We start from the raw sequence: 27,036 nt of genomic DNA, 5'->3' as shown, positions 1-27,036 counted from the left end.
TAAATCTCTTATGGGCTATTTACTTTTCAGTCCCTTTTTGTTTGTACTCTGAGCCAATGTGCGATGAGCCAGATCCAAATCCCTGTAGATGCCTCAGTGCAAATGTTCTCAGCTAAACACCCATTTGCAGAGAAATCGATGCAACCACAATGCTATTAGGAACATTTTAATTGGATATAAAAGCAGATTCATTATTACTGTTATGACGGCTGAGCACGTCAAATGCAGCGTGGCTGCCAGCCATGGCTGTGCATGCCACTGAGCACTCAGAGAAATCTTGGGTAATTTGTCTGAAGACACCACTCCTGCGCTGCATTTTGACTTTCACAACTTTGAAAAATTTCTGTTGTCCACATAACTTTATTTCTAAACTTCTCTGCAGAGCCAGATAGAGATTCAACAAACAAGTGTCCCATATGATGATGTTATGAACAACGCAATGATACTGTGTCTAACAGGGTGATTTCTGTGTGGGCCACTAGAGATAAAGGCATATGCTTACACAGGCCATTAAATGACCATGTAAATAAAGATACATATAAATGGCTGACAATAACAAATAAATACATAACGGAAGATAAAAATAAATTGTTGACCGTTAATAAATCATCCAGGAGCCTTTTTACCCAACATAACTAATCCATAGTCATTTGCACTTATTCCAAATTCAGCTCATGTCCAGAGTAAAGAATGTGTTGCAGGTAATCATCATTCCAATGAACCTCTGAGACCTTTGTGCTACCTGCTCAGATCCTGTAATTAATTTAAAGGGACATAATATGTTTCATGTAGCAGGTTAATATTTCAATCAATAGGTTGATGCAATGTGCAGTTAGCTGTTTTGTTCACTTACTTGATTTTGTAGAGGTGAAAGTTCTAGTCATTCATTTTTTCCATGTATAACAAACAATAGAGAATGTTTTAATTTTATTACTGAACTACATTGCCAGACAGTGTTTCACTTATATGAAGTTTGCAGACTGGGGCACAATGTTGAGTTGCAGTTCAACTACATGTTAGAATGGGCCGAGCATGTGATTTAAGGACCATATGATCACTGCTGACAAATCATCGAAAATCAAGCATTAAAGTGCAGTGGCTAGAGGCTATAACACACTGTCCTGAGATACACTACGTCAGGTAAAAACAAAAAGATCAAGCTAAAGTGGCCGGCATACAGTCCTGTCACCACAATTGGATATTTAACGAGTGGGGGAAAGTTCCGCTTGCTCAATTATTGATGTCTGTTGGGACATGTTGATGGCAGGGTGAGGATTTGGTGTTAACAGCCTATGGATCAATCCAATCTATGGATCTTCTGTGTTTGGTGCCAACAACACGGGTTGTGAAGGTGTTCTTTTTCTTGGCACAAATTAGATCCTCTAGTACCTGTACACCACGGTCACCCCAGAAATCTTGTTGCTGACCATGTACACTTCATGGCTATAGTCTACACTTGTGAACTTCCAGTGGGAAAACCAACTAAGTTATCAAAATGGTTCTGAAAACATGAGAGTGGAAAGCAATTGGATGTGTGAATGTGACCACAAAAACAACAGATCAGAATTATTTTTATACCAATTTATAGACCAAAACCCAAATAACCATTAGCATACACTAACATTAAAGATCACATATTGTAAAAAGTGAGATTTCCATGGCATTTTTTCTGATAAAGCTGGCTAAGGTGCTATATATACTCGTACAAGTATCAAAACGCTCATCCACAGAGAAATGCACACAGCCTTTATTTAGAAATGATGCCTTTAAATGAGCCATCAGGACTTCCGTACGGTTGTGATGTCACAACTATACTGTAGGTAGAATGTGCCGCTACAGTGCCGTTACAGTCATTCCCCGGCTGCAATGATAGTGCAGAGACTCAGAGAGTGCAGATGCGGAAGACCTGGAAACGCTGACCAGTCAATGCAGACTAGGCCTTTTCTGGAAGGGGGCTTAAAGAGACAGGCGCTAAAACTGAGCTTACTGCATGCTAACTGCATGGTTCAGTCACTATTCTTATTCACCCAGTTCAAGCAGAAGCAGGCAGCCATTTTCTTTTTTAAAATATTTTTTTGGGCATTTTAGCCTTTAATAGACAGGACAGGGGAGAGAGAGGGGGAAGACATGCAGCAAATGGCCGCAGGTCTGACTCGAACCCTGAGCCGCTGCGTCGAGGAGTGGGCCTCTGCATATGGGCGCCTGATGTGTAAGTACATAAGTCAGACTCTGTTAGCTTGTTTTAGAGCTCTTCTGCTCTCTATTAGCTAAAAATCTACTTTTAAAAGTGCACACTCAGAGTATTTTAAAACAGTTGCGAACTTTCCTGGCCTACTCGCTGTACTACATCCTCTCACAAAGTCTTAAGAAGGACTTCTATGAGCCATTCGTCTTAGTCAAAGTGAATGAGGACACCGTACCCTCTGAGTGCTCAGTATAGCTCTGAGTAGCTCTGTATTAGCCAGTGGTGCTGTGAAATCTTTGAAAGATCTTTGTTTTTCCTATTGATTCATTTATTTTCTCAAGGCACTGTTTGTCTCTCTTTGGCAGAGTGATCGAGGGAACCGAGTGACTAATAGTACAGGTAGCACTTGAGGCTAAGACCAAGTCTATTACGACATGGCTGATGTCTCCACTTGTGTTGTCCCATTTGACTGATGTCAGCGTGCCACGCTGCCATGTATAATGATCATCTCTCTTCTTGACATTAGGTGACAGTACATCTCTGTCCTCTCCTCTGTCTTAGCAGGAGCCAGCGAGGACTTAATGAGGACACACTCGATAACCCGCATTATTCACATACACGCACAGTCCTCCCTACTATTTTAATGGGAGTTTCTGATGTTTGTGGTCTTCACCATGTGAGAAATAGACAAAGCAATTCCTACTATTTTAATGGGAGTTTCTGATGTTTGTGGTCTTCACCATGTGAGAAAGAGACAAAGCAATTGCTACAGAACGGAGATACTCTGTTAGCAACTGAGAGAAAGAACTATTAAGTAGATGCAACAACATGACAGAGAGAACTTTCAGGAGCTTAATCATCAAGGACCATTGTGGCCTCAGTGGCTGACGGCTGCCTCATTAAGAGCAGCGCAGTAAGCACATTAATGTCCTTCAGACACGGATACACCCCTTAATACAGTGGTTCAGTATCAGACTTATAATGGGACACATTCTTAACAAACACAACAAGACTGCACTGGACTTTAAAATCAACGTATCGACAACATGGTGGAGAGTTATCTCACCAAAATTCTCACATACAGTTTGTGTGTGGAGAGTTTTTTTTTTTTTTTTTATTCATTTTATGCAAGATGGCAGTGAATCCTCCTGGCAGTCTCAGACAGGCTGTATTTCACAGCATTGATCAAGTCATTAAACAGTCAGTGGAGTGTTGTTTATCATGGTTATTCTGTTAATAAAGTGTAGCATTTTTATTGTGTGTCGAGGCCGAGGTGTCAGCTGCACAGGGTCTTGTTACGTTGGCCAGGAACTGTCTGAGGCCGAGTAAAGCATGGTGGAGGAAGAGTGCTTCGTCATCTGGTGAGCGGTCCACACTCTGCTATAGTGTTATGGGACACCCATTTACCCCGTTTATCTGATCATGTTCTACTTCGGTGACTCCACCTCATGCAAGATACTACTTCTACACTTGTTCATTTCTGGTTTTTATAACTTTACGATTTCAAAGTAATCCACAAGCTAGGAAAGGTAATGTTGCTGCTGGACCTGGTCTCAGGAAAATCTTGCCAGTGTCTATCCTGGGTAGTGTGGTTTTGTAGAGGGATGGTTGTTGTTTCTTCATTTGCATATGTGGACATCTGAGCCTACTTCCAAGAGTGACATATGATGTTTATGTGGATGATATTTTTATAAAATTTGGGGGAAATGCTTGACTTCTCTAAGATTGAAGGCCCCATGGTCACACCAGAGAAGTGTGTTTTTTAAGCTTTTATGGTCTGGTTATGGTTAAGAAGTCAGTTTGTTTTAAATGAAGTGTTTTTTGAATTGTCGAACAACATAAGAAACTCCCTACATATTTCTAATGCAATTTGGGGGCGCGAGGACACGCTCCACTCGCTCTCAACCTGAACTTTACTCCTTTACTTTCCATTTTACTACATGAGGGGAAGTTTACGTTCTGCAGTGACACTGAATGCTAGCATTGGACATTAATCTGCACTGCAGAATTAATACGAACATAAATCCAAGGGGTACTGCTGGTTTGGATAAAGGGAGGTGCAGGATCTTGGGAGCAACTCATGATCCATTGTGAAAGACAGACAGAAGCCGTTTTCACATATGAAATACAGACTCTGTCCGAGGAATTAGGTCCTGACATAGTCTGGAGTTTCCCTTTCACAAATATAGCACACAACAGGAGATTGTCCGTGTCAGATGCGTTCCCACTTAAGCCTGGTTCACACGGCAGGATAATTAGGCCGATTTTAGCCCCGATTCACCCCTTCCGACAATCTTAAGGATGCTCCGATTATCGTAAAATAATCTGATCAGATATTCCTGCCGTGTGTGGTGTGTTAAGACTGCTCTCGTCTGCTCGGAAGGACGTCGGGACCGCTCCGATCTCAAATCGGGGATATCCAACATGTTGGATTTATTTGGCCCGATTTCTCCTTGTGTGTGGTGTCCCCCGGGGACAAACGAGCACGCAGCCTGTGGACTGTTGTGTGTAGCCAATCAGAAAGCGAGGTGACGAGGCGGCGAGGAAAGCACCGGGAAACAAAATCAAAACAGCCTGCGGCATGGCGCACCAGAAAGTCCGGTGGACGTCGGAGATAAGTATAGCAAGTATAGTCCATGCTCGCTTTGTCTCCACTTCTTTGACCATCGCCTTTTCTTTTGATAACGTTTTTTTTCGGTTAAAAACAAACTACAAATTATCGCCACTGCATCCTCTTCGTCCGCCATGATTGTTTACTCTGAAGTCACGTTTGATCTCGAGGGATTTTGCGAGATTTCCCGTCTGACCTGGGAATGCTCGGGAGTCAAATCGGTTCGTGTGTGATGTGTTGATTTTGCCGTGTGCTGCGCACCACACACTGTACGACCAAAACTGTTAGACCAGTGATTTTTTATCGCCGTGTGTGGGGTCTCTCAGGATTGGACAATTGGCCGACAATTTTAAAATCGTCCCGTGTGAACCAGGCTTTAGTCTGTTTGGTTAAGACAAGGGGTGGCTTTATTACACTGATTACACTGCGTCACAGAGCCTTTCATAATTTGGTCATAAACAATCAAGTCTCTTGCTGTTTCTTGAATTTGTCTGACTATTTCGGCGCTAGCCCTTATCGTTAGTAGTTCCAGAATCTATTCGTCTCTCCAGTTAGACATTTTGCCTTCTTCAAGTTTAAGATATTTGTTATCTTCCGGTTTTGCGTGAGTGGCATTGGTAAACACCGGTTGACACTGGCTTTCTCACATACAGCTCCTCTAGGTAATGTCTAGATAATTTTAGGTTTGCAGTGCACATGTGAAAGCAGCTAAAGGGATCAGCTGAGTAGGGGGAAGTTGCCCCAAGTTGTTCAAGTATGAGATTAATTTGGGTGTTGTTGGACATATGGATATTGGAAAACTACTGCTAGCTGATACCCAGAAAGTAGAGAAGGCTGGTACATTGCCCACTATTCAGATACACAATATCTCCTAAGTTTAAAAGACTTAAAAGACGATTTCTGAAATAAACCCCATACTGCTGGCAGAAGGTAGTGAGGTTTCAAATCAGGAAGATTCATCGATATAGAGGCCCCAGGGACTTCCACTCAAAGCTGTCAGACAGATCACAGCCAATTATAGGGCTTTTTTTAAATTATCTCTGAGTCCTAAACATCCACATGCTCTGTCAGAGTTGGCACTAGCTGCAGCAGCTAATGGCTGCTGGCAGCAAGGGCCTATCAGCAACTCATCAACTTCTCAAGGGAACTGATTATTCTTGTTTGCATCTGTCTTCTTTTTCCTTTACTTGCCAATAGAATTAGAGGGAACCACAACGCAAGGCGTATCATGGGTGCCGTAGCAAGCTACCGAATGATGGGCTGAAATTACAATGTCAAGCCCAACTGATGGCAGAGGCTTGGGGTTTAGAAATTAAAAGGAGGAAGTAGAGTATTTACTCGCTCCAGTGGTCTTTGTGCAAAGTGACAGCGGTGCAAATACCTGCACAACTTAATTTTTCCTTTAGTTCTTTTACTGAGAATTGAGCTTTTCCTCTAGGCTTGGAGGGTAATTCAATTGCAATATTTTGAGAAGAATAGATTATGTGTACTCTATTAACCTTTTCTGCACCCTAGTCTCTTACTGCACACTTTATGAATATTAATGCTGTATCCTAGCTCAGTACCATTATTTTGTCCCTAATACTGTAATGGATGTCGAGGTACAATAGAAAAATGACTACAGTCAGATGTGGAAAGGATCTTTTGTTGTAAGCGACTGATGGAAAGAGGGTGTCTGCAGGGTAGAAATTAAATGTTTTGCTTGGCCGCTAAAGTCAAGTCAGCTGTTTCATAGCACATCTGCTTCACATGGAGCCTCATGTTTGGTGTGATGCCAATAGAATAAATGGGTTGGTTTCGGCTCTCGTGTGGAAATATTTCATTGTTTTATGCATGTTCAATATTAAAAGCCATTTTTAATCACATTGTTTCGTAGTGTTTTGCTTTTGTTATCATCAGCAAGGCTCAAGAGTGTTATTAGGGAAGGGCTGGTGGCTTGCAAAAGTGCCAATCACTTTTTAATAGATGATATACAAGAAGAAATGGATTTCTGAGACTGTGTTTGTTCACTTCCTGTTTAAATATTCTTGTACCAGCGCAGGTACACTTCCAGCAAAATTGTTCACACGAGACTGAAACAATTAAGTTTATGTAATCTGGCTTTCTCTTACAAAAAATACTTTGGTTGAAAAATGCAATCATACACTGCGCTCAAGGCAAAAATTGTGTCAAGCTAAAAAAACTACTAATTTAATGAACAAGTGTTTCTTTGTTCTTGCAATATGTTTTATGTAAGGACAGACTTCAAGGAAAAAGTTTGTTTGAAAGAACACAAAAGCAGCATAAAGAGATGTGATGTTAATTCACTTTTTTGCACAAAAAAAAAAACATTTACGCCGAAGAAGACATAAAATGCTAGGTTATGACCAGATGTACTGATTTTGCAAAGATTTTTATATTTTGTATGGCATAATATGCATTTGGGATCAAGATGTTCATGCAATTGACACAATATTATCCCTAATGTGTTGCAGCTGTGAGTACCCTCTACTATTTCTTTTGTGAATTGCTATGTGGGAGTATAGTCGACACCACACTCATAAACAACACAACATGAAGCATTTTAAAATGCATGCTGTCTATTTTGATTAGATGTAATTTTGCTACTTTTCATACACGACATACTGAAAACCATCTTAGAAGTAGTATGCCGTGTGGAATAGGGATACAGCTCTTAATGCCAGTGATTGCTTAGATTAAGGACACCTGACTTGGTGGTCACATGGTATGATGAAGTTTATATATATCACCTGGGAAACTGGTTCACTCCAAAATGATGATGACTTGATGTAGACATTTTGTTATCTGTTGCCATGAGGTTGAAATGCCTTTGTCCATCATTTTTCTAGTTTGACAGCTAATTGAGTCTCACAGGATATCCGTGGTCGGGGAGCATCAGATCCAGCTAATAAAATAAGATAGAACAACCAGAAATGATAACTCAGTTTAGCATCTCATTTGTCTTGGAGATTGATGATCAGAATGTTGTCTTTAGGGCTGATGAGATATTTGGGAAACAACAGATCCTCATTCACATTTCCTGTATTGATCGTGGCAGAAGCTAATTGGGTCTGACAGAAGCCCAAGCAGCCAGTGCAGCTGACCTTTATTTAAAGAACCCTTGTGGAAGACTTTCTCACTACTCTCTGCCTCCCTCTTGGTGTTTTGTTAACTTTAAAACCTGTTCAAATCCACCTACTTTTACTTGATTTTCTTCTATTTCCTTTTCCCAAAGGGAAAATGTTATAACAAAAGAACTGCAAGGCCAAAATGCATGTATGAGGCTTCATTTGAAACCTACATTCTTCTAGTTTCTGACAATGTGCTTGATTAGCATGTGATTAAAACACAACATACACTACAGCAGTTCAAACATGGTTCAAAATAGTTATTTTGGTCCTGTCTAAAGAAATGTAATTTTTGAAAAAAAATAACTAAAACATACTTTGTGCAACACAATGCAGAGCACAACACATACATTATACACCTTGTCAACAAGACCTCTATAACGTTTCCGAACTCTAGTCCTAACCTAATGGGAGCTAGGGAGTTTTCAGTATTTGGTATTACAGGTGTCGCTGGTGCCAAAACCTGTGACCAAATTTTGCTACATGCTTTTACTCACTTCTGTGTTATTAGAACAAACATACTAAAGACTTAATATGACTTACAATACCTTTTTACATTCACACAAACACTGTTGAACATATTTTCTCTCATGAATCACATGTACTATGAACCTGCTGGCTCTGGGAGGCGGGACTTAGCTCTGTCGCACATTCATTGACTGGCCATTCATTGAATGGACTGGATGTTAACAGGTTTCCACATTGGTGCAACGCTTCCCCTGAGACTGACACTGACAGAAGGCAGGAGATGCTATTTTCCTGACCATCCTTCTTTAAGGTTATTAATTTCCAAAATAACTTCATATTAATTCCTTGTGGTCCCACCATCTGGCTATTAGCTTTACAAGTGGAAGGCAAAACTGAACAGCAGGCATAGGTTTCTGTTTTTTTCTTTTCTTCCAAATATTATTTAGCACATTTTGAGTGTCCAGAATTTTCCCTGGGGCTCTTTGGGAAGCTGATACACACTCAAATGAGTTTTGAAGGTTCATTTCATGCCAAACGCATCCATATTTATATCGCTGACCTCCATTACGAAGCATAATGTGAATATAGGACATTGAAGGGAATGTGTCAGTATTGTGCAGATTCCTCAACTCTGCAACTCCTGAGAACATTGCCAAGTGTTATTATGGTAAATGGGCTGTTAAAGCTAATACAGGACCAGCCATGTTTCCTATCTGCAATACTTGTGGTGGGCTGATTAGACCTTATAACCATCACACAGCTCTCCATACCCACACTTATACGTGTCACGTATCAATACAAACAGGCCATTTAGCTCTACCATCGCCTCTGTTATTTCCCAGGATTATGTACAAACAAATTGCACTGAAACCTCCATAAAGCTCGGGACAAATGGGATGGCGCCCGTAGAGGCAGAGGATGCCAACATATGACTTTGAATTTGAGTGGTAGGGGAAAAAAAGATAAATTTCACTACCCTTGCCTCGCTTCAGAGGCAAGTGGCTCTTTCGACAGAAATGGAGACTGGTTTCAATCTTAGTGATCACCGCTCTGCGCTTTAAGATGAGATAACATAAGGGAGTGAAGAAAAAGACAGTAGCAGGAGGAGGAGGAGGAGGAGGAGGAGGAGGAGGAGGAGTCTGGTAAAAACTTAGACTTAGCCACATGATTTTCTCGCGTTAGGAACTGCTGCTACTTACTCCCTGCACATTCCCAAGAAATGACACAGAAATAGTAGCAGCAGATATCTTAATTTCTAAATCAATATGTCATTCGGATGTATCTCTGTTGGTAATTTCTTTTGAAATTGCTTTCATTCCTCAAACAAGTTCATTTTGGCCTGAACGAATGGAAAAATAAATACTGAGCATCATCTAATATCTCAACACCTTTAAGCCTGTAAGTGCCACGCACCTCTAACCAGTATCAATCTCTCTATCATTCCGTATGTTTTGAGCTAAAAGTATATGATGCCTGGAAATTGCACACACAGTAGCTGTTTGCGACACCGCTACACAGATGTTTGCAATCCAAAGAAAACAATCTGGTGCTTTGACTGAGACTTTCAAAAGGTCACTGGGTAAAGTGCTGACAGAAGTGCGCCAGAGCAGGTGAACGTGGAGAGGGAACAGGTGGCTTTCAGGTGATGACTCAGATGGAAAAAGTGAAAAGGAGGAGTGTAAAAACGTTAGAGTTGCAGTGTTGTGCTGGCTAAGGTGTTAGCATAGGAGAGAAGGATAACCATCTGTTAAAGAAAGGGAAAGCTACCATTTTGGGGGCTAATGTTCTAGCTGTTTTTCTTTTTAGACAGGCTAACAGTTGGGAGCGTTGAAATTGATCATTGCATCGATGCATCACGATGTGGACCTGGACGATTCTGCGTCGATGTGGGGACAGACCATAATCGAGTATTAATAACAATAATGTTACTTGTTGATTTTCCGGTTGCTGCTTTGTTTGGTTTTGCCTTTTTGTCTGTTGTCTGCTCTGTTCAGACTCCGCTATATTCAGGAAGTGTCTTTTTATAGGAGCAGAAAAAGCGGAGTTCATATTCAATTCAACAACTTTATTAATCCCACAAGCGCCAATTAGTTAAGAGCAGCTACAGACAACACGCATATACATACAGCACACAAGCCTACATATAGGCCTACACACTAGAGAGTAGTTGTCCATTTAAAAGTCGAATTGCAGAAGGGATAAAAGAATTACAGTGGCGATTAGTTTTAAGGTAAAATATAATGGCGTCTTGATGGCAACAGATGTATATCTGACTGCTTGAATTTGTTGATGAAAACCATGTGTAGCAATATGTAATATTTAGGAGGTGATCCATCGTGATTCTAATCGTTGACAGGATAATCTATACTAACAGTATGGCTCTAGGGACAGCAATGTGTGTAGGCAGCTGGGTTTTAGACTGGTAGTGCTGGGCAGCTTGCAGGTGTGAATGTGTAACTGTATAAGTGTGCTCATGGCGTTCTGCAGCAAAACTTCCCTGAATAAATGAAGGGTAAACAAAGAGCAGGTATATGATTGTTTTTTGGCAGTTGCAGTATAGCATAAACAGCTGTGACCTGAGATGGAGCTTATACACCTGTGTGAGTATACTGTGAGTCAAATTGTTCTTTTATCTCATAATGTATATGTCCTTGTTACTATTTGACATTTCATCATTTTCAATTAATCCTTTGTATACTTCTCAGCTGACCGTGTTCACCTCTCAGACCATTTCTATTAACTCTACAGGGCAGGTCATTGGTTGCTGTGTTTATCCCTACTTCTGGAGTGAACACAAACTTTTCTATAAGCAGCAGCAGTGAGCATCATCTTCTAGCCTGAACTGTTGCTGAGCCTGACCGCTGGGCCGGGGTCCTCATTGTTGCTTTGTGGTTATTGCTTTTCTATAGAGATCAAGCAAGAGTCCCCCACTGATTAAAAAAAAAAAAAAAAACATCTTTTATAATCAATGTGTCTGAGCAGTTCAACAGTTGAGGATTTGTGGATCTCAATGGGGACTTTAATTTGGAAAGTCAGCTTCTAAGTTGAGGGCATCATCTGTGGTCTTGTTTTCAAAATTCTGCAGTAAGTATTGAGAAAGCAAATAGTTTAAATAAATTTTTTTGGCAAGCGTGGAAAGCCATGACCGCCTTGGAGGTAAAAAAAAGAAGCACACATCCAGACCAAGGCCAAGACTATTGACAAAAGTTACCAGGCTCAAAGAAAGTTGCTCTATTGACACTATTGAGGATGATTAAGCACTGTGCCAGCGGCAGAATTTCCTTCTTAATGCCTCACTGCCTTCCTTTTCATTTCTTGAGTTGTTTATCAACCACAAAGTGCCATTCTCTGCTTTTTCATAATGAAACAAACATTATCTCATCAAGAACTGCCAATAAACAAACTCACTAATGAAAATCCTATTACATTTCGACCATAAGCCAGTGCTCAAGGGGTGAATTATTTTAATTTATTTCAGGGCTGATTGTTCCGTGTTGCGACAGTGTAGAATTGGGAATCTACGCTGAAGTAAATAAACTATATGGAATTATCATAGCTAATGCTCTAAATCAGGGTTTTAGCATCTCATGGATATATTGGTTTGTAATCAGAGATGGTCAGTATCAATTTTGATCTTGGTGGGTGTGGTATGGAGCAGGTGTTTTGTTCACCAATGCTTTCAGTATTTCCTCTTTTTTCATTGTCTCTACACCTAAAAAACCAAAGCGTTTACAGTTAATTAATTTGTTAAGAGCAAACACCTGATTAATCTGTAGCTGTGGCACTGGTCGTCTTGATAGAACAATGCAAAGTTTGGATTTGTCGAAAGCCACTGCACTGTCAGAGTGGAACGAGGGTTGACAATTATTGATTATATGTGATGGAGAGCTCATTTGGAAAGGTTGGAGCCATGTTGCCCAATGGAAATTCCAGTCATTTTGTTTGTCTAACAAGCTGTACGGCCACAAGTTGGTAATTTTTCTTCATTAAAAAATGAAAAATTATATTTTTGATTTATGTTGAATGCACACAAGGGTTGCACATATTACCATAATTGTACTGTGTGTGTGTGTGTGTGTGTGTGTGTGTGTGTGTGTGTGTGTGTGTGTGTGTGTGAGAAAGGGTGGTAGATATGGATGAATGACAGAGATGCTGTTAATGCTCTCTCCGTGTGTGTGTGTGTGTGTGTGTGTGTGTGTGTGTGTGTGTGTGTGTGTGTGTGTGTGTGTGTGTGTGTGTGTGAAGGGGTGGTAGATATGGATGGATGACAGAGATGCTGTTAATGCTCTCTCCCTGCTCGTGTGTATGTGTGTGTGTGTGTGTGTGTGTGTGTGTGTGTGTGTGTGTGTGTGTTCCCTGTCCTGCTGTTCTATTCAGGACTCCTACACAATACGACTTCTCAAAAGCTGTGTCCCAGTTCAATGTCTGGATGCTCTAATCTCTGCATTTCTAGACTCAATACATCATGACGGGTCAACAAGGTCTTTTCCATTTCAATGGCTCCTCCACATGCGTCTTAGGAACAGGGACGTGCACAGGTACGGGTTATTGTTGCCCGGGAAACTGCCCGTTTGCCCTGATTGGATTAGCTGCCCCTCTGGCGAAACAGCTTTTTCTTTCTTTCTTTTTTTTCTTCTTCTTTTTTTGCTGTTGTAGCATGTTGTGTTATGTTGCAGTAGCAGGCTAATGTAGCTACATTACGTCCGTTACATGAGCATTCTGTAGAGAAGAGAGAGGCTCAGGGATGTGATGTTTGGGCTCTTGACTCATGGTTATCAGGTTATACATTGTTTACAGTCAATATGTTACATGAGTTTTCAACCTACAATCAGATGTGACGTTGAAGTGAAAGAGAAAGTCGCCTTACTTTGTTATGAGATGATAAATTAATGTCCCAATTGGTTAATGTAATAAAAAAAAACAAGTATAGCCTAATGTTAGTTTTGCGTGCTTAAGTATGCCTTCACAACAAAGACGACTGAAGAAGAGAGAGAAAGAGCTCAAAGAAGCAGCTAAAAGATCTGCAACTTTGCAGAGCTGGAGCCTGGATTAAAACTGTCAGCAGGCCAGCTGTGAGAGAAGTATTTGATAATGTCAAACAACCATCCTACATTATTCATTTAATGTGAAGTAGACCTATTTTATCAGGGGCATTTTCTTTAAGTTGGAGTACGCTAATAACTCATTAAAAACAAATGTTTCATTAATAATAAATACACAGTAAATTGTGTCTGTGCTGTATATGGCATTGTGAATTAGTTATTTTATGTATATCAAGAGCTCCAGTTCACAGAGCATTTGAGAACCTGGGGATCGAGTAAAATACTTTTACTAGCTGTAGTCATGTTGTAATTGTTCTTTATAATATATGTTATTGTTACTGCTACTGCTACTGTTTTTGTTTTGGGGGGGGGCTGTTGCCTTTTTTCCAAATTAGAGCAATAGCCCCTACAAATGTCTGTGCACGTCCCTGCTTAGGAATGCAGTTTTTTTCAAGTGAAGGACACAAGCAGTAAATATCCTTAAACCAGTGTTATTACAAATTATTTAACTTGTAACATTACTTTGCTTTGTCTTGTTACTGAACAGGAGACTACCGCCACACATTTGCTGTGTTTAAAAGTGTTTCTTAAATTTCTCTAATATAAAGTGTTGCAGAGATGACATATTTTTTTAAGCCAACCCAGAATTTAGCATCGCCCTGGTTCCCTCAACAAAAAGCCAATAGGATTTTTTTCCTTTTGATTATTGCAGAAAGTAAGCATAAATGCAATGGCCAGAAGTAAAAAGCTAACGTTTGGCTATAAACAAACTACCACGGTCGCATGACTACAACGTCACCACCACTAGCTTTCAGCTGATTTGCGTGTTCCCCGTGATGACGTTTGACTATGTGTAGTCTACGAGTGGGGTATTTACCAAAGTATTTTATGTTGTAGAATAAAACATGAAAATCTAGTGTTAAGACCTTATTTCATAACCTGACTCCGCCAGATGGATTGCTTCCCATTTGCTCGGCATATCCATCTGGGAACTTTCCGTTGGAGAACTTTTGGGAAGGGGCGAAAATACTGGTTAGCTGATTGGATAAACCATCTGTCTATCACCACCTATGTTGGTGATAATCAACCAATCAGATCAACTTAATATCAAACCCTTGCCGAAACCAGTTGGGAGAAGAGCAAAAACATCTTTTCCTCCGAGAAAAGCCTCCAGTGCCGTTTTTTGCTCTTCTTTCAATAAAGGAATACTTTCTAATTTGGATAAAACTTGTGCGATAGCTACGCTCATCTCATCCGGGGAAGCCGCCATGTTGTTTAGACTGAAGTCGCTTCATGTTGCGTCACACCTAAACCCGCCTCAAAACCAACGCTGATTGGTCGGTCGTTTGGCGAACGGCTCCAAATTTTCTCTGTCTCAAGATGCCAGACTGATCTGCGAGTGGAAAACTGGAGCTCGCGAGATCAGGACGGTCTCACGAGGCTACTTATTTCAGGCATCAAACCAAAAACCTATTGACTTTGAGAAGAGGGCGCCGGAAGTGCAATAATGTGAATTAATTTCCGGGTTTTAGGACTCATTCCTGCAGCACTCTGTCTTCATTCTCAATAACTCTATCGGCATCAGAAACTGAGAAAACACTAGCAGCCCATTCTGACCAATCACAGCTCGCGCTGGTATCTTTGTAGTTCCACATTGTTGTCATAGGTATGGCTTAACCCCTTCCACATGACATGAAGCCATTGCTAATATAAAATAATTAATTTGTGCATGTTCATCCAGTTGTTCCTATCTGCAGATTGTTTTATTGAATACTTTTAGGGGGTCTGAATAGGTAAAATTATTCAATACTTCAAAAGGAAAAAAGGGAAGAAAATAACAAAATTGTTGAAAATAACAAAACAAACAAGCTTTCAGGTGGTCCTCAAGTCACAAAATCAGGAAATATCAGGTACCAGTAAACGTCCCCAGTTACATTTAATCAGCTATTTAAAGGCAGCGCCCTAGTGGAAAACTTTTACATGTTAATGAGGGGCACCTGAATGCATCATTAGGTTAATTCTCTGTGAGGCTTAACCATCTGTCTCAAGTCCTTCAATCTAGCCCTGGGACACACCAAATATCCCAGACAGGTTAACTTGACCCACAATTTTGAGTACTTTCTTGGCACATACAAAATGAAAACCTCTCCAAAATCCCCACCACAAAGTATTCCTCACTGCCTACCCTCCTGCTCAAATGCTATTAAAAAGATTCATGGTAAAAGGTGTAATTTCAGGGGGCATGTAGATTGCCATATCGGTCTTGTAAGATGGAAAAAAACTTTATCCGAGGTTCACCATCCTCCACGCACTCCTGTCAGCGTCGTAGAAACACCGGGGACATTTCCCCTCTAAGAACACTTTTGTTGAGATCCTGTCTCATCCCTGCCGTGTTCCCTCTACTCAAGCTCTCGCTGTCAGCAGTCACTGGCTTTTAATTGCACAGGGCCTCGGCTTTGGTCATTATGTTGTCAAACGCAAAAGAGTAGCGAGTGCAAATAATGTGAATGGAACCCTGAGAGGCTGATTCGACTTTACCGCGGGAAGACATCGCTGTGAGAGGTGAAAAAAAAAAAAGCGACCCAGGAAGCAATTGAGCATACAAAGAACATTGTCACCTCATTTGTAATCAGGAAACTGTGGAAAATAAAGAAACTATATTTTTCTCCATTCCTGAAATAGAGCCAAACAAAGACAACGTAGCTCCTGCATTGTTTAGTTTTATAAAATGAAAGGTTTGTATCATGTTGTCAAGGAAAACTGATAGGATGGGTCTTAATTATGGAGTTGCTACTTGGAGTTTAATTATACAGAGTGTTGTGTTTATCTGAAGTTCTTCTCCAATCTTTAAGAAAGTTTCACAATACCTAAATTCTAATTCTGCATGTGTTCTGAATACGGAGCCGTGTTGGAGTTTCTGCTTTTGTGTTCAACACAATTCAATATTTATGCGTTGGACAAAGTGTGGTGTCTTCAGGGAGGAGTTTGTCTACCTGTCAGTGGGCGGCTTGAATCAATGACTGGCCGTTTGTTGAACAATGAGAGCCCCCAAAAGAGAATCTGCGAGGTCAGGCACGTAGCACCAAATCACAAAAGAAATGATTAACACCTTGTGATGTTATCAGGAGGTCTGTCCACAGGCGTTGTCATACTATTTCTCAGAGTTACCTGTAACAGGTTCACTGGATTAAAATCAGTCATTCTCTTGAAATAGGCATGAAATCCAATAACCCCACAGGTTGCTGGAAAGCAGAGCATGATTCTCTGCAACCCGTGGAAAGTATACAGAACTCATAACTCCAGAAATATCATTTAATATTATCAACTTCTTTGGCCAGAACAGATTTTTTTTTGAATACTATATATAAATAATTTAGCTATACTTCCAAACTAATATCTTTTTTCATCGCAAAAAAATTCTATTGGGATTCTGAGGCTGCATGTGCTCAGTGTTGATAACGCCTTCACATTTAATAAATGTACTTCATGTGATTTATTTTGAAGTTTTATCAGTACAAAGCAAACCTCAGCCGGGTAATGCAGGATTATGGGCCCAGTGTTGCCTGTCTGTGCCCTGGAGTCTGTCGCTGGAGATGCTGCGAGGGATGATAGGGAGGCAGCATGGAGGTCTTTGTTTGTTTACTGTGTGAGAAGTGATCAATGGGGGCCCCGGCTTGCCATAAAACTGCCTGGGTCAGTGTTCCCGTGGCCACTGGGGAGTATCAGCAGAGAAAAAAAAAATCTATACAACCCCTCCGGTGGCCTCATTCTCTCTATTCACAAACATACACGCTTGCATGAATTCATGGAAAATTCGATGCAGGGTCGCAAAACCCTTGTCTGTGGCGTGAGCGCACACATGTAGATAAGGAAAGAGTGTGTGTGTGTGGCTGTGGTGCGACGCCTGTGCCTGGTTGCCAGGGTCAGAACAGTCATTGCCGGAAGGGCCAACCTCAGGGGTCAACCAGGAGGCGTGACAAGTAGAGGACAAATGATGATAAACAAGCAAACACACAAGCTGCATGGCCAAAGCAACATAATGACCCCACATAAGCTGCATGGGGAAAGCGACATAATGACCTCACATAAGCTCAACAAGATCTGAGGCAGAGTCCTGACCTGCATGTGCATCTGCAGGCGTTTCCTGACCCCGCTGTGCTCAAGGCTGGATCACTGCTACCGTTATTATATCTGTGCCAAGAAAAAGAAAGTGAAAACCTTTGGAATTACCTACATTTATGCACAATTTATCCTTAAAATGTGGTTAAAATCTGATTTTCATCAAAGTCACTATAATAGACAGATACACTCTATATAAACTATTAATACTCAAATAATTGGATTCTGAATTGACATATTTATTAAATAATCTCAATATTAAAGAGCCCCTATTATGCTTGTTGTTATTATGTATTTTTCCCATATTTTAGTATGTTATATAGTTTTTTTGTGTATGTAATAGATGTTTAAAGTACAAAAAAAAACACATTTCACTTCAAATGGAGCTTTCTCTCCCACAGACAGCACTTTTTCTCAACTGCCTGAAAATGGCTCGCTCATATTCCTGTTTGAAATTCCTCAATTAATGATGTCATTGATTGAGAAAGCCAGCCCAGTTCTTCAAATGTGCTGCCCATAGATGCTGCCTGAGAAAACACAGCCCGCCCAGTTGCTTGTTTGAATTTGGTTGACCAATTACAACAGAGTGGGCCAGCTGACCAATCAGAGAAGACGAAAACAAAAAAGAGACAAAACTCATACCGAGTTTTTCAGGTGGAGGCACTGCAGCAATGAGTAGTATGAGAAACATAATCTGTTTTTTGAACATCAAAGCATGTAACCCTATTCTAGGAGACTCCAAGAGTACAAATATGATACTGAAAAGGAGCATAATAGGGGCTCTTTAAAAATCCTAATAGGAAAAAAGTATGTGAAGCTCTTTAGAAATTACCTCTAAAAAAAGCTGCCACAAGTCAGATTTTCCAATGATCAATGAGTTGAAATTGGAGTCAGTGCATAGTTGTGCCTTGTTCTGTACAAAACACATGGAAAATATTGATTACTGAAACTCATCTCTCCACAAGCTGATGGGAACCGCCCCTCATTCACATGTGCTTTCAGATGAAGCATGATAGCAAAAAAGGTGGAAGAGAACCCTTGGGTTACAGGTAAGGACCTGTCTAAATATCTCAAAGTCACTGAGGTTGTCTCAGCAATAAGATAAGTATGGGGGCGACAATGGTGCTCATGGAAGGACACCATGGAGGAAAGCGCGGTTCTTCCTTAAAATAAATTGATGACATTGTACATCTCAAATTGGCAACCTGAATGTTCTATTATATTACTGGGACAATGTTCTGTGAAAAGACTATTTTGTTGCAGAAAGACTTTTTTTGGCAGAACAAAAGAATAGCCTCAACATCATCCTCAATGCTTAATGCTGTCACTGGGCCTGAACAACCATCACCTGTTAAAACAATGCACTCTTTTTTATAAGCATTTGTTTCAGGGTAACAAATTTTGTTAAGGTCACTGCTGTAAAATTAAGATTTAACTACTTACTAAAACCAAGGCTTCACTTTATTTTTTCCAACCTGACTTTGACTTGTTTAAGCAAATAATTAAATAAATACAGCAAAACATGCAATTGTTTCTATGTTACTATTTCAGAGATGCCTTGTCCATTATTGGGAATTTCGAAGAATATCAGACCACATTTTCTGATAAAATTATGCAAAAATGCAGAGAAATCCAAGGGGTTCACTTATTGTTTATTGACACTGAGGCGTTGATTATTACAGAAAATTGACCTTGCAGCTGTTTAAAAGTGAGGGGAAATTGACAGAAAATGAAGAAAAGACAAAAGAAAGTAAAAAGGGGAGGGAAGGGCTCTGGGAGTAAGAGCGAGAAGGAATCGGAGAGACATAATGGAATAACTTATGAGTAGGCAAGATGAACAGATAGAGAGCAGGGAGAGATACATAACACAAATGACTGCTGGGGAGGAGACACATCAGTGCTATTTTACAGTCTGGGTTAGTACACAAAGTCGGGGCACAGAAAGATAAAAATGAATCCAAAAGATTACTCTGAAAAACAAAATGTTCCTTCAACAGATTTATGAATTTTGGTTGAATAAATTCCAAATGTTTGTGTTAAGTCCCTTCCTTTATTGTGTTGCCATTCCCCGCTAAGCCTCTGTATTGTAAGGTGAAGCTTATGCTTCACAATTGCCCTAAAAATCAATGTGGATCATCAGAGGGGGAAAAAAACTTGAGGAGGCTGTGTTTTAAAGAGAAATGGGAAGGGGAGATGTTGAGGCAACAGGCCCTCAGACTGGCAGGGTTTTAAGAAGCAGAGAGTGGACATGAGGACACAATGATCTCCAGCATTTTATCCTTCCTTCCTATCACTTTGCTGATATGGCAGAGAACCCCAAAGAAGCTTAAATATTAACTTAGAAATGTAGTAGCCTTTTTAATTATTATACCCAAAGCACAAAAGGGGTAGACACATCTACACATATATTGTCTGTCCACATCCTGTGCCAGTGGGCATGCATCAACAACAAAGACTTGGCTCAACATTTTCACTCTCTTGCCTTGCAGGTAGATGAGAATATTGTCTGTTCATTAAATACAAAGCTACAGCCAGGAGACGGTTAGCTTAGCTTAGCATAAAGACTGGAAGCCCAGGGAAGCAGCTATATCCATTCCAGGAAGTCTTTGGTCAAAAAATAGCCCAACACATAATCCTTTGTTAAACCAGAACTTTTTTTGTACAAATGAGATATTGTGTGTTAATTAGTGAGCTTTAGAAATGGCCTATCTATAGGCTAGCTGTTGCTGCCTACTTCTCTTTGCTAAACTAAGCTAACCACCTCTTGGCTGTAGCTATTTAACAGACAGATATATAGCGATTTCCCAAAATGTTACTATTACTTTAAAGAGGTAACCATAACTCACATGAATGAACTGGAAACTGGACAAAAACTCAGCAGCAGAAGCCCTCAGAGACAGAATATGAGAATTTAGTGGTCATTTTTGTAAAGGAGCAGATATCTTCTTTCAAGCTTCCAATCCAATCAGTTTCACAATGCTGCACAACAAATCTTGATTTAAGGTATCAATATATAATTATAATAGTAATAATAAATAAACACAGACACACCACACAGCTGACACGCTCACGCGACGCATCCAGTCTGTGGCCGGCCTAAGTGTCTATATACTTGTCTCTATGTTATCTGTTGATGTGTTTGTCCATGTATATTGCCATGTGCATGAAACAGACTGTGAAAACAAATCTCCCTCATGGGACAATAAATATCTAGCTATCCATCTATCTACTACCATTGTGGCTCTTTACATGACATCACCTTACAGCGCTGAGGTCAAACAGTTGCTCTGAGTGTCTAATATAGACGCTGATGGGCAATCCAGCTTACCAATAGATGATAATGGCCTGAGCCAATGAGGTAGAGAAGGGTCCATCCACCTTAAATCTATGATAGTGATAACTGATAACGCCCATTCAATCGGCTGATAACATTCGAAGCAAAGAAAATCAAGACTTAACTTTTTGATATAACAACTAAGCTTTTTCTTTTTTATGGCAGAGCTGTAGCTGAGAAGCGTGGCAGATCCCAGGCTATTTGCTGTCACCGACTGGTCCTGAGGATGTGAGGAAACAAGCAAAGCAACCAAAGCGTGTCTGCTCCGGAGGAAAAGCCTTGATGGAGGAAGCTTTGAGAGATGAGTTTACAGCTAATGAGAAACATAAATGAGGTGGCAGAGGAGAGGAAAGGATCACATTCACAGTACATAACCTGAAAAGAGGAACAGAGACAAGAGAGGAATCACTTATAGACACAAAACTATGAAAAAACTGATTACCAGCTGTTTGCATCTCAAATAAGGACACAAATTCCTTCAAATGTGCACGCCTCATGTAGGCGTACTTTAAGTTTCTCTGCTCATTTTTTATTCATCTGAGTGTGTATGTTGTATGTTTGCACCTTGATGAGGATTTAGCTTTGAAATCCAAAGATGTATGCAAAGATGTAGAGTTTAATTGCATAATCCAGACTTTGTGAGCCGGGGATTTTGCAGGAGAACCAACGACAGATCTGATCTAACAAGGCACTTTGCTCCGCGGTAGACAGCTTTGCAAGGATTGGGGGAGAGAAAGAAGTGTCAGATTTTAACAAGGGAGAGATTTGGATTTGGTTGGCTTTAGTCTGCTTGAGAGTCACAAAGACGCACGCACAATGAAGAGAGAAAGGCAGGTTCAAGCTGAGCTCCTTCCCTCCCCCCTCTAGATGTTGTTTTGAAATCAGATACAGAAATCAAAGCTTGAACATTGTCAGCAGCTGAACAGTTGAAGCCCAAATCCAGTCACAAGCTGAGAGATAAAATGTTCTTAAAAGATGGTTTTCCCGTGCCCAGCTGTTCATTGCATCGTGCATCCACACCCCCTCATGTAGTTTAACAATGAATCGTTGCCACAAATCCAGCTATTTTGATAGGTTTTTAATGAAACATGCATTTTATCAATAGCACCGGCAAGGTCACTAGGTGAAAGTGGATTATGAGTAATGGCATGTAATGAATATTTTCTGGGTTTAATTTTTCATTCTGCTTCGACAACAATTCTCAGATGTACATATCACACCCTACTCCTTATCCTCAGTCCCTATTTCTGACCCCAAGTTGTCATTCAGAAATCGTAGGATTGTCAATAGTATTAAAAATCATAACAACACACCTAAAAATGTATAGTTGCGGTCAGCAAATTAACCATTAAATGTTAAAGTTGCTATTTGATAACAGCTAAGCTAACTCACTGGTGAAACGGACCGAAGAATGGGTTGCATACATTCAATTCAATTCAATTCAATTTTATTTATAGTATCAAATCATAACAAGAGTTATCTCGAGACACTTTACAGATAGAGTAGGTCTAGACCAAACTCTGTACTTTACGAAGCCCCAACTATTACAGTGGTTGCCTCAAGAGCAAGCATTAGCAGTAGCTATTGCGACAGTGGCAAGGAAAAACTCCCTTTTTTTTGTTAGGAAGAAACCTCGGACAGACCCAGACTCTTGGTAGGCGGTGTCTGACGGCACCAGTTGGGGGAGTGGTGAATGGTGGCAATAATAGTCATAATAAAGATAGTGAAGCAGTGATCACAATGGTAGTCATAGTAGTTCATGTCATAGTAGGGCACAGCAGGGCGTTACGGGGTGTAGTGTGGCACAGCAGCCTGGGTGGACGCGGTTGGACGCGGCAGGACGCAGTCGGACACTGCGGGGAAACGCAGAGCGTAGCAGGGTGTAGTAAGTCCATAGCGTCAGCTGCACCCAGGACCCCGGTGTAGGTGCCACCCTATTCCAAGGCGATGTTCTGGGTGAAGAAGAAGCAAAGGGACTCCGGGGAGAAAACTCCCCAGAGATAGGTTAGTAACAGGCATTTCTGGGACTAAGATGCACACAAAAGGAGACAAGTGAAAAGAGAGAAGAGGGAGCGGCTCATTGTGTCCTTGGAAGGAGCTTCCCACAGCAGTCTAGAGTTATAATAGCATAACTAAGAGAGGCAGGCTAAAGAGAGGGGCCCTGGACCGGGCTCGTACTCTCCCCTGCCGGAACGGGCTTGTACTTCCTGCCTCCCTCTACTCTACTCTACTATGCTGCAACTCCTCACTCCCTAACTATAAGCTTTATCAAAGATGATGGTTTTCAGTTTATTCTTAAATGTGGCGACGGTGTCAGCCCCCCGAACCCAAGTTGGGAGCTGGTTCCACAGGAGAGGAGCCTGGTAGCTGAAGGCTCTGGCTCCCATTCTACTTTTAGAGACTCTAGGAACCACAAGTAGCTCTGAGTTCTGGGAGCGTAGTGCTCTAGTGGGACAATAAGGTACTAAAAGCTCTTCTATGTATGATGGTGCTTGACCATTTAGTGCTTTGTAGGTCAGGAGAAGGATTTTAAATTCAATCCTGGATTTTACAGGAAGCCAATGCAGAGAAGCTAATACAGGAGAAATGTGATCTCTTTTGTTAGTTCTTGTCAGAACACGTGCTGCAGCATTCTGGATCAGCTGGAGGGTCTTGAGGGACTTATTTGAGCAGCCTGATAGTAAAGAATTACAGTAGTCCAGCCGGGAAGTTACGAATGCATGGACTAGTTTTTCAGCATCGTTTTGAGACAGGATGTTCCTGATTTTGGCAATGTTACGAAGATGGAAAAAGGCTGTTCTTGAGGTTTGTTTTAAGTGGGCGTTAAAGGATAGATCCTGGTCAAAAATGACTCCTAGATTTCTGACAGTAGTGCTGGAGGCCAGGGCAATACCATCTAGGGTAGCTATATATTTAGATAATGAAGTTCGGTGGTGCTTGGGTCCCAGCACAATAACTTCCGTTTTGTTTGAGTTCAACATCAGAAAATTGTGGGTCATCCAGGATTTTATATCTTTAATGCACGCTTGAAGTTTAGCTAACTGACCGCTTTCGTCTGGCTTGATTGACAGATATAATTGGGTGTCGTCTGCGTAACAGTGAAAGTTAATTGAGTGTTTCCTAATAATATTGCCTAGAGGAAGCATATATAAAGAGAATAGAATTGGTCCAAGCACTGAGCCTTGAGGAACGCCATGGCTAACTTTAGCGTATTTGGATGGTTTATCGTTAATATTAACAAATTGGGATCGCTCAGAAAAATAGGACTTAAACCAGCTTAGTGCGATTCCTTTAATGCCAACTAAATGTTCCAGTCTCTGTAAGAGGATGGTATGGTCAATAGTGTCGAATGCAGCACTAAGATCTAATAAGACAAGTACGGAGACAAGTCCTTTGTCAGCAGCAGTTAGAAGGTCGTTAGTGATTTTCACCAGTGCCGTCTCTGTGCTATGATGCATTCTAAATCCTGACTGAAAGTCTTCAAATAGACTATTTCTATGCAGAAAGTCACACAATTGATTAGCGACTACCTTCTCAAGGATTTTGGAGAGAAACGGGAGGTTAGATATAGGTCTATAGTTGGCTAAGACCTCAGGGTCGAGGGTGGGTTTTTTCAGAATAGGTTTTATCACAGCTACTTTAAAAGACTGCGGTACGTGACCCGTTAATAAGGACATATTGATCGTATCTAGTAATGTGGTGTTGACCACAGGTAGTGCTTCTTTAAGTAGCTTCGTTGGAATGGGGTCTAAGAGACAGGTAGTTGGCTTAGCTGAAGAGACCCTTAACATTAATTGTTGGAGGTCTAAAGGATAAAAGCCGTCTAAATAAGTATCAGGTCTTATCGTTCTCTCTAGCCCTCCTGCGCCCAATGGTGAGTCGTTGGAAGCTGTGGGCAGAAGGTGATGAATTTTTTCTCTAATTGTTATAATTTTATCATTAAAAAAGGTCATGAAGTCATCACTGCTCAGAGCTATAGGAATAGATGGCTCAATAGAGCTGTGACTATCTGTCAGCCTGGCTACAGTGCTGAAAAGAAACCTTGGGTTGTTCTTATTTTCTTCTATTAGTGTTGAGTAATAGTCTGATCTGGCATTTCTGAGGGCCCTCCTATAATTTTTTAGACTATCTTGCCAATCCACACGAGATTCTTCCAGTTTGGTGGAACGCCATTTACTTTCAAGTTTTCGTGAGATTTGTTTTAATTTGCGAGTTTGGGAGTTATACCAAGGTGCTAGTTTCCTTTCCTTCATCATCTTCTTTTTGAGAGGAGCAACCGAGTCTAAAGTAGTCCGTAGGCAGGCCGTAGCAGCGTCTACAAAGTTATCAAGTTGGGAGGGACTAGAGTTAACGTAACAGTCCTCTGTTATATTAAGGCATGACATTGAGTTAAGTGCTGTTGGAATAGCTTCCTTAAATTTAGCTATAGCACTGTCAGATAAGCATCTAGTGTAGAAACTTTTATTTAATTTCGTATAGTCTGGTAGTAGGAATTCGAAAGTTATTAAAAAATGGTCTGATAATAAAGGATTCTGCGGAAATACTATTAAATCGTCAATTTTGATGCCATATTCTAGCACAAGGTCGAGGGTGTGGTTAAAACAGTGCGTGGCCTTATGCACCCTCTGACTGAAACCAATAGAATCTAGCAGTGAATTGAAAGCAGTACTAAGGCTATTGCTCTCAATGTCCACATGGATATTAAAATCACCTACAATAAGTACTTTGTCTGATTGAAGGACTACGCATGATAAAAACTCTGAGAATTCAGATAAAAACTCAGAATATGGACCTGGTGCTCGGTAAACAACAACGAATATAATTGGCTGTACTGTTTTCCATGTTGGGTGTTGAAGATTAAGAACAAGGCTTTCAAACGAGTTATAATTTAGTTTAGGTTTAGGATTAATTAACAGGCTCGAGTCAAATATGGCTGCAACTCCCCCTCCTCGGCCTGAGCCTCGTGGATTTTGGGTATTATTATGACTGGGAGGAGTGGCGTCGTTTAAACTAACATATTCGTCATGGCCCAGCCAGGTTTCGGTGAGGCAGAATAAATCAATGTGGTTATCTGATATCAATTCGTTTACCAATAATGCTTTCGATGACAGAGATCTAATATTTAATAGCCCACATTTGATTTTCCTATTCTGTTCTGTCGTTGCAGTGGTTGTTTTAATTCCAATTAGGTTGTTTAGTATAGCACCTCTTTTATTAGTGTTTGGTTTAAACGGTCTCAGTCGGGGGACAGACACGGTGGTTATGGGATTATGAATGGGTGATTGCTCTGAAGGGAGCACAGAGGGGCGTATAGCGCTGTATCTCTGATTATTGACTTTGGGAGAGTGTGTCTGGTCAGTGTGCTTGTGGGAGTGTTTACGGGATGTAAACAGTCAATCAGAGGTCTGGGTATGCAGGGCGTGGTGCAAATTTCCACGTAGCATCTGGCTTCCGCGTGTATTGGGATGAATCCCATCCCTGCTGAACAGGGAGCCACGTTCCCAAAACAGATTGAAGTTGTCAATAAAACCTATCCTGTGAATACTGCATGTGAGCTGGAGCCAGGTGTTAAGGGAGAGTAGTCTGCTAAAGAGGCGTGATCCACGACCTAGAGATGGAAGTGGGCCCGAAATAAAAACCGACTTCCCAGTGCTTTTTAAAGCCTCAATGAGAGTGGTAAAGTCTCGCCTTGTGCGCTCACACTCCTGAATCCGAGTGGACATGTCGTTATGTCCACAATGGACCACGATGCGTTTGATAGAGGTCGGAAATGAGGGTATCAGGTCCATAACTTTAGCCAGGATGTCTGCAACTTTGGCTCCGGGAAAACAGTGTGTGACAGCATTATGAAACCGTAGGTCTCTAGTGATGGAGTCCCCAATAATTACTGTGGTTAGGGGGAAGAGCGGACGAGGAGTGGGGGGGTGTGGGTAGCCGGTGACGGGAGCAAAACAGTCAGTGTCGGTTTCAGATGGGCAGGGAAAAGAAGAGGAAGAATGCTTACCGTTCGGTTGTGGAGATTGTTTTTGAGGAACGTTGTCATTTGGCCGATCCAGGCAGTGTAGGCCACCGGACCGTCTGACTACCGCATCCCTCAGAAGCTTTCGCCGCGCGGTAGCAATCGTCTTCCGTGACGACGGCTGGTCAGT

General features: G+C 41.1%; 1 long non-coding RNA gene across 1 annotated transcript; it reads right to left on the bottom strand.

Annotated features, from left to right (window-relative positions):
- Positions 1-3,059: 3,059 nt before the first annotated feature.
- Positions 3,060-20,894, bottom strand: LOC118494010. Its single transcript, XR_004896076.1, has 3 exons — positions 20,834-20,894; positions 4,757-4,759; positions 3,060-3,069 (listed from the first exon to the last, which is right to left on the bottom strand). It is a non-coding gene; the product is annotated as an uncharacterized LOC118494010 (long non-coding RNA).
- Between the last annotated feature and the right edge of the window lie 6,142 nt (positions 20,895-27,036).

Source organism: Sander lucioperca, chromosome 20, assembly GCF_008315115.2.
Source record: "Sander lucioperca isolate FBNREF2018 chromosome 20, SLUC_FBN_1.2, whole genome shotgun sequence".
NCBI classification, from domain to species: domain Eukaryota; kingdom Metazoa; phylum Chordata; class Actinopteri; order Perciformes; family Percidae; genus Sander; species Sander lucioperca.
This window is presented reverse-complemented; position numbering and strand designations above follow the sequence as displayed.